Source organism: Tamandua tetradactyla, chromosome 12 (genome assembly GCF_023851605.1).
Source record: "Tamandua tetradactyla isolate mTamTet1 chromosome 12, mTamTet1.pri, whole genome shotgun sequence".
NCBI lineage: Eukaryota > Metazoa > Chordata > Mammalia > Pilosa > Myrmecophagidae > Tamandua > Tamandua tetradactyla.
This window is the reverse complement of record NC_135338.1, coordinates 17,286,145-17,295,113: the sequence shown is the minus strand read 5'-3', so window position 1 is coordinate 17,295,113 and position 8,969 is coordinate 17,286,145. Positions and strand designations below refer to the sequence as shown.

At 42.2% G+C, this 8,969-nt stretch overlaps 1 pseudogene; it reads left to right on the top strand.

The window, feature by feature from the left end:
* The first annotated feature begins 7,638 nt into the window (after positions 1-7,638).
* On the top strand, positions 7,639-8,969 carry LOC143651340 (acetoacetyl-CoA synthetase pseudogene; annotated as a pseudogene).

The following is an 8,969-nucleotide window of genomic DNA, read 5'->3' as shown; positions in this document are numbered from 1 at the left end:
GACTAGAAGTTGGTTCTATGAGCAAATCAACAAGATTGATGGGCCCTTAGTAAGATTGACAAAAAGAAGAAGGGAGAGGACGCAAATAAATAAGATCAGAAATGGAAGAGGAGACATAATCACTGACCTCACAGAAATAAAGAAGGTAATAACAGGATACTATGAAGAACTTTATGCTAATAAATACAACAATGTAGATGAAATGGACAAGTTCCTAGAAAGGCATGAACAACCAACTTTGACTCAAGAAGAAATAGATGACCTCAACAAACCAATCACAAGTAAAGAAATTGAATCAGTCATTCAAAAGCTTCCCAAAAAGAAAAGTCCAGGACCAGATGGCTTCACATGTGAATTCTACCAAACATTCCAGAAAGAATTAGTACCAACCCTGCTCAAACTCTTCAAAAAAATTGAAGTGGAGGGAAAGCTACCTAATTCATTCTATGAAGCCAACATCACCCTCATACCAAAACCAGGCAAAGATATTACAAAAAAAAAAAAAACTACAGACCAATCTCTCTAATGAATATAGATGCAAAAATCCTCAACAAAATTCTAGCAAATAGAATCCAGCAATACATTAAAAGAATTATACATCATGACCAAGGAGGATTCATCCCAGGTATGAAAGGATGTTTCAACATAAGAAAATCAATTAATGTAATATACCATATCAACAAATCAAATCAGAAAAATCACATGACCATCTCAATTGATACAGAGAAGGCATTTGACAAGATTCAACATTCTTTCCTGTTGAAAACACTTCAAAGCATAGGAATACAAGGGAACTTCTTTAAAATGATAAAAGGAATATATGAAAAACCCACAGCTAATATCATCCTCAATGGGAAAAATTGAAAACTTTCCCCCTAAGATCAGGAACAAGACAAGGATGTCCACTATCAACACTGTTATTCAACACCATGTTGGAAGTTCTAGCCAGAGCAATTAGACAAGAAAAAGAAATACAAGACATCAAAATTGGAAAGGGAGAAGTAAAACTATCACTGTTTGCAGATGATATGATACTATACATCGAAAACCCTGAAAAATCCACAGGAAAACTACTAGAGCTAGTAAACGAGTACAGGAAAGTAGCAGGTTACAAGATCAACATGCAAAAATCTGTAGCATTTCTATACACTAGCAATGAACAAGCTGAGGGGGAAATCAAAAAACGAATTCCGTTTACAATTGCAACTAAAAGAATAAAATACTTAGGAATAAATTTAACTAAACAGACAAAAGACCTATACAAAGAAAACTACAAGATACTGTTCAAAGAAATCACAGAAGACCTAAATAGATGGAAGGGGCATACCATGTTCATGGATTGGAAGACTAAATATAGTTAAGATGTCAATTCTACCTAAACTGATTTAAAGATTCAATGCAATACCAATCAAAATCCCAACAACTTATTTTTCAGAAATAGAAAAATCAATAAGCAAATTTATCTGGAAGGGCAGGGTGCCCCAAATTGCTAAAAGTATCTTGAGGAAAAAAAACGAAGCTGGAGGTCTCATGCTGCCTGACTTTAAGGCATATTATGAAGCCACAGTGGTCAAAACAACATGGTACTGGCATAAAGATAGATATATCGACCAATGTGATTGAATAGAGTGCTCAGATATAGACCCTCTCATCTATGGACATTTGATCTTTGATAAGGCAGTCAAGCCAACTCACCTGAGACAGAATAGTCTCTTCAATAAATGGTGCCTAGAGAACTGGATATCCATATGCAAAAGAATGAAAGAGGACCCGTATCTCACACCCTATGCAAAAGTTAACTCAAAATGGATCAAAGATCTAAACATTAGGTCTAAGACCATAAAACAGTTAAAGGAAAATGTAGGGAGATATCTTATGAATCTTATAAGGGAGGCAGGTTTATGGACCTTACACCTAAAGCAAGAGCACTGAAGAAAGAAAGAAATAAGTGGGAGCTCCTCAAAATTAAACGCTTTTGTGCATCAAAGAACTTCATCAAGAAAGTAAAAAGACAGCCTACACAATGGGAGACAATATTTGGAAATGACATATCAGATAAAGGTCTAGTATCCAGAATTTATAAAGAGATTGTTCAACTCAACAACAAAAAGACAGCCAACCCAATTACCAAATGGGAAAAAGACTTGAACAGACACTTCTCAGAAGAGGAAATACAAATGGCCAAAAGGCACATGAAGAGATGCTCAATGTCCCTGGCCATTAGAGAAATGCAAATCAAAACCACAATGAGATATCATCTCACACCCACCAGAATGGCCATTATCAACAAAACAGAAAATGACAAGTGCTGGAGAGGATGTGGAGAACGAGGCACACTTATTCACTGTTGGTGGGAATGTCAAATGGTGCAACCACTGTGGAAGGCAGTTTGGTGGTTCCTCAAAAAGCTGAATATAGAATTGTCATATGACCCTGCAATACCATTGCTAGGTATCTACTCAGAGGACTTAAGGGCAAAGACACAAACGGACATTTGCACACCAATGTTTATAGCAGCATCATTTACAATTGCAAAGAGATGGAAACAGCCAAAATGTCCATCAACAGAGGAGTGGCTAAACAAACTGTGGTTTATACGTATGATGGAATATTATGCAGCTCTAAGACAGAATAAACTTATGAAGTATGTAATAACATGGATGGACCTAGAGAACATTATGCTGAGTGAGACTAGCCAAAAACTAAAGGGCAAATACTGTATGGTCTCACTGATATGAACCAACATTAGTGAATAAAGTTGGAATATGTCACTGGTAACAGAGACCATCAGGAGATAGAAATAAGGTAAGATAATGGGTAATTGGAACTGAAGGGATACGTACTGTGCCTCAGGACTGGATACAAAAACTCAGAAATGGACAGCACAATAGTACCTAATTGTAATGTAATTATGTTAAAACACTGAATGAAGCTGCATGTGAGAATGATAGAGAGAGGAGGAATGGGGACATAAATGAAATCAGAAAGAAAGATAGATGTTAAAGATCAAGATGATATAATCTAGGAATGCTTAGAGTGTACAATAATAGTGAAATGTACAATGTACAAATTTTAAAAATGTTTTTGCATGAGGAAGAACAAAAGATTGTCATTATTGTAGGGTGCTGAGAATAGATATTTAATACTTTAAAATGTCACATTATGTGTGAGACTAAAGCAAAAAATGTTTATTTGTTACAAAATTTAGATTTTGACTAGAGCATTTCCTAATATAAATAATGTAGATAGTTTGATTGAATGTCATAAGTACTTGGAATCTCAGGTAGCACATGAGTTTTTGTTGGTTTGTCCAGAGTGATCCCCCGATGAATCCCAGAATGATTTGATCAGTGACTGGAAATGCATTTGCAAGCCCCCTTTGGGGAATGGTGAGAGTGGGGAGAAATTCAACCTCCACAAGTTGAATTCTTGATATTCTCACAAGCAGTGTGGACAACCAAAGCTATGGGCTGAGCCCCCAGTCTTGGGGTTTGTTCACATGAAACTTAAACCCACAAAAGATAGGTCAAGTCTACTTAAAATTTAAGCTTAAGAGTCACCCCCAAGAGTGCCTCTTTTGTTGCTCAGATGTGGCCTCTCTCTCTAGCCAAAATGATGAGCATTCTCACCACCCTCCCCCTCTCTGCATGGGACATGACTCCCAGGGGTGTGGGCCTTCCTGGCAATGTGGAACAAAGATCCTGGAATGAGCTGAGACTCAGCATCAAAGGACTGAGAAAAACCCTCGAATGAGCTGAGAATTAACATCAAGAGACTGAGAGAACCTTCTCGACCAAAAGGGGGAAGAGTAAAATGAGACAGAGTGTCAATGACTGAGAGATTCCAAACAGAGTCGAGAGGTTATCCTGGAGGTTATTCTTATGCATTAAGTAGATATCACCTTGTTGTTCAGGATGTAGTGGAGAGGCTGGAGGGAATTGCCTGAAAATGTAGTGCTGTGTTCCAGTAGCCATGTTTCCTGATGATGATTGAACAATGATATAGCTTTCACAATGAGACTCTGTGAATGTGAAAACCTTATGTTTGATGCTCATTTTAGCTACTATATCAACAGAAGAGTAGAACATATGGAATAAAAATAAATAACAGGAGGAACAGATGTTAATATAAATTCAGTTTGAAATAGTGGTAGGTGAAGGCGAGAGATAAGGGGTATGGTACGTATAGTTTTGTTTTTTTTTTCCTCTCTATTATCATTTTATTTCTTTTTCTGTTGTCTTCTTATTTCTTTTTCTAAATTGATGCAAATGTACTAAGAAATGATGAATATGCAACTATGTGATGATATTAAGAATTACTGATAGTATATGTAGAATGGAATGATTTCTAAATGTTTTGTTAATTTTTTTTAATTAATAAAAAAAAGGAGTTCTAGATAACTCCAAGAACTTTGGAAAAAAACAAGTTGGCCTCCTATGGATGGGGAAGGAGGTCCTCAAGGTCTGGTCCCATGTGTAGTAGAGACTGAGCCAGGCCCAGAGGGCCTCTCCTTGCCATACAACTTTTGCAATCATGCCATCCTGGGCTAATATCCAAGGTCTCAGCAATGATGGCCATTCAGAACAGAGGGTCCTCTCCTGTCTTGAATGTCCACATGGGCTATCAGTGGAGGGAGTGATTCCACCAGGGCTTTCTCCTACCCATGAGCCATTTCATTTTGGGGAGGACAATGGTGGGCCCTCTCAAAGCCTCAGGGGCAGAGACAGCCCTGCCTCTCTCATCCTGCTGTATAAAAATGTTTCCATTTTATTTTTACCAGCTCATAGAGGTATGCTGATCTGAGCCCTTTGGACACTTTGAGGAGACTGGGGTGTGGTGAATGATGGGAGAAGCTCAGTGTGCACGTGGGACAGTGAGGAGTCAGGGTCAAGGTCTCAGATTTCCATGGAAATGCCAGAGCCCTGCTCTGTGTGGATGGATCACAAATACTGAGTGGGGATGAAAGTAACAGGATCTGATGGACAGTCCTGCTGAGTGCACCTGTGAATGGCTCTACATAGTCTGGAAACTAAACATTCATCATGAGGCTAGTGAGTTGGGACAACCATGTTTGTCCACATATGATCCCACATGCTACAAAAATTTCTGAGAAAATATTCTGCAAAACAAATGATCTTGTGTTGTGAGTCACAAACAGGCATGATCAGAGAGCACAGTGACAGACTGTTCTCTGACACAAGCAATGAATGACCCACACACCTGGGTAGGTGGAGACTGCAGGCAGGTGAGGAGGCTTCCCTCAAGCTTCTGATCAAACCAGTGGAGGGAGGAGGGGACAGAGCACATCAGTGGGAGGTTTTCATCTCATTTCCCCCCTGTCTGTGTCACTATGCATTACACAAAGCTGCTCCTACTGCCATGGTCTGCCTCACAGAAATAGGCAGCCTTGTCCTCAGGTTGGAGGTCATTGATGGGTAAGTAGTGGTCAGCCCTAGAGCTGGAGTCCAGGAAGCAATTGGGGATCCCATCCTCAGGATATGAACTGGAACCTCTTCTCTGGCTTCTGCTGGTACCATGTAACATAGTAGGTGTGCTCACTGCTCAGGGTGCAGGTGAACTTGACTGAGGCCCCCAGGGAGGCAGATACTGAGGGCAGGTGCACCAGCACAGGATGGGAGATGGACCTAGCAAACACAAACACCAATTAGGGCCTGGGGGAAGGGTGGAAATGAAGGATACTTGTGACTTGTGAGTGTCTCCCAGTACTCTTCGCATCAAGATGCTGAGGACAGTACTGACCTGTGCAGTGGACAAGGATGGTGAGGAGGCTGAGTGGCATTCAGGCCATAGTGCAGACACCAGAACTCTAATGGGGCAGATATGGCCCATGCCTCTCTTATTCCCTCAGTCCCCAGGGGACAGGGGCCTACAGGAAAATGGTCTCCTCTCCCCCTGACTGCCTCTCCCTTCTTGGGCCCTAGGGAGGCCTCAGTGGCTGGTGTCATTGCTAGGAGTGCAGGGCCTGGGCTGGGTCTGGCTGAGGTTCCCAAGGCCCATAGAAGACCCAGCTGTGGGACCCAGTGAGTCTGAACAGAGGTAAGGTAGGGGTCAGGTGTCCCAGTTGAGGGCTTGCAGACCATCAGCAGCAGGCCCACAGTGCTCCCCACTGCCCAGGCCCAGCTCTGTTGTGTATGGGGTCAGATGACTGTGACCCTGACAGAGACTTTTGCCCCCCTTCTGGAGCCTGACCTCTGCCCATCCCTGCCAACTACCCAGACTCCACCTCTACTTTTCTATTTGGGCCATTTCAATAAGAATTAGAAATTCTTCCCATTTCTGAAGGAGTCCTCAGGGGACAGCATGTCTCACACATGCTACATGGCTTAGAAACATACATTGCCCCAAAACTGGGACAGTCTAGTCAGGAACTCACTTCTGGGCTGCTCACAAGGCCAGAGGCCTCTTCCTATCTTATCCTTCACATGATCAGATGAAGGGGCAGATGGGAGGGTTTAGGAGAATAAATGAGCATGTCACATGGTTCACTAAATTCAGTGAAAAATGAGGACAACCCAGGAAGTAGAAGGTTGCAGTGTGGGTGATAAAGGAGAATCAGCCAACCTGTCCCTGACAAACTAAGGAATTAGAGGTTCTATATGGGGAAGGGGTTGTGAGTGCCAACATCCAAGGAAGAATCTGGGGTAATGTCTGTGGCTTTCCTGATATTGAGACACGGTACTTAACTGAGGAGGCCTGGGGGAAGGAGAGGGGTAGAAAGAGAGGGGACTGAGGATTTAAAGGGGCATCAAGAGTAAGATCTGGGATGGTGAGAGGGTGTGGACAGTCAGTACTTAAGAATGTAGGGGAGAAGCCAATGGGAGGTGGGACAAGAGGCTGAGGGAATTTCAGGCAGAGATGAGTGCCATTTTGGTTTTCTTGCTGCTAAAGAAAGAGGAGCACCTTCCACTTTCTGTCCTCTTGCCATAGTCCTTTTTTACCTGCTTTCTGCCTGCACTGGGTACTTCTTTTTTGATCTAAGTCATTCATTTTCTCAGTTCAGGATTATACTCTTTCATTTCTGCTGAGAACTCCCCTTTTTTTATGTGATTCTCATGGGTTATTATTATCAAAAATGACCATAAATTTTGTCAGTGGGGGTTCTAATTAGAAATTCAGAGCCTCAGGTCCAATTCCAGATCCCTGAGTTGGAATCCTCATTGTAACCCCACCCCAAAGGACCTGTGTGATCACTAGAGATACCCTGTGGAGACTGGTTGTGGATTGTTTATAACATGTCAGTCTAGTTGGCTTCCAACCCACAGGCCCAGGATCTTCCTGCTTTGTGTTCCATGCTTTCACTTCAAGGGAGTAGAAGTGAACTTGGGGCTTCCTATGGAAAATGGCCATCATTAATCCCTGGCATCAGAAAATCCATGAAAATGGCTGAAGGATATTCTTAATAAAAATAAGATCATTGGATCCTTATCCCTACAATAATTGAGATGAGAGAAAAGCTACAATAATGGATTATTACTTACAATCAAACTGATATTAAACTGGGGCTCAGGACAGGGTGCACATAATGTCCTGCCAGGGCAGCAAGTCATGCTCATTCCATGCTCACTGCTGAGTCACCCCTGCTCACACTGTGTGCACCACAGCCAAGTCCAAAGAACCATGGGCCAGGTACAAGGAAGTCATGGAACCCAGGTGATGTGGGTGCCTGGCAGCAGGAAGCACACACAGAAAAATTGCTTACTAGCAGTGGTCAGTGCTACCAGCAGCCAGGCACTTGGAAATTATATTGACTTGTGCCATTGGTCAGTGGAGTCCTATTCAGACTACTGGGCAGAGTTCTAGAAATTCAGCAGCATTGTCTTCTCATGCATGTATGCTGAGGTTGTGGACACATCAAAAGGGATCATGGATGTGCCTGACTGTTTTAAAGGCAGTCACCTAAATTATCCTGGAAACCTATTGCAACACAAGGAGAATGTCCAGGTCTCCTTTTCTGTTGCATGGGAAGACAAAGAGGAAATCATAAAGGTGACTCTTGAAGAGTTGAGGCAATGAGTGTCCCACTTTGCTGCAACAATGAGGAAAATGGACATGAAGATATGAAATTGGGTAGTTGGTTATTTGCCCAAATGGGCACATGCTGTGAAAAACATGTCAGTATTGATGCCATTTGGACCTCCACCTCCCCAGACTTTGGTGTTAAATGTCTTCTGGTTTTCACAAAATAAGATGAAGCTTATCATTTCTGTGGAGGCCATGGTGAACAATGCAATGTACACAGCTACATGGAAAAGCTCAGGAGGTTGAGAAGGGATTGTCAGACTTGAAAATGTAGGTAGTGTTACCTTATATCACCACAAAGGAGAACATAGATATTTCCAAGATTCCAAAGATCACTTTCTGACTTCTTTTTTTGAAAGCAGGACAGGATAGCAAGCCCCCTACCCAGAGTTTGAGAAGCTGCTTTTCAACTATTCTCTCTTTAATGTATTTCATTGTGAAAAAATGGGCACTCCCAAGTGCCTGGTACATTAAACCAGGGCAACCTCCTCAAGCACCTGATGGAGCATGTGCTTCATGACAACATGACCTGCAGTGACATCATCCTGCAGTACACTGCAATTGACTGTGTATGGGGTGGAATTGGCTGGTAACTGTGCTGGCCACAGGTACATCCTTGGTCTTGTATGATGGCCCCCGCATGATTCCCACACCCATTGTGCTTTGGGACTTGATCAATGGGTAGGCATCACCATTCTAGAGAGCAGGGCCAAGTGGCTATCTGTGCTGGAAGAGAAGGACATGAAGCCAGTGGAAACTTGCAGTCTCCAGGTCCTTCTCATAATTCTGTCCATTGGCTTGCTGCTGAATACTTAAATCTACAAATAAGTCTAAGATACATCAATACCAGCATCCTTCTGGGCTCCATCTCATGTGACACTGACCTCATCTCATGCTTCATGGGCCAGAATTCTTCTGTTCATGCATAG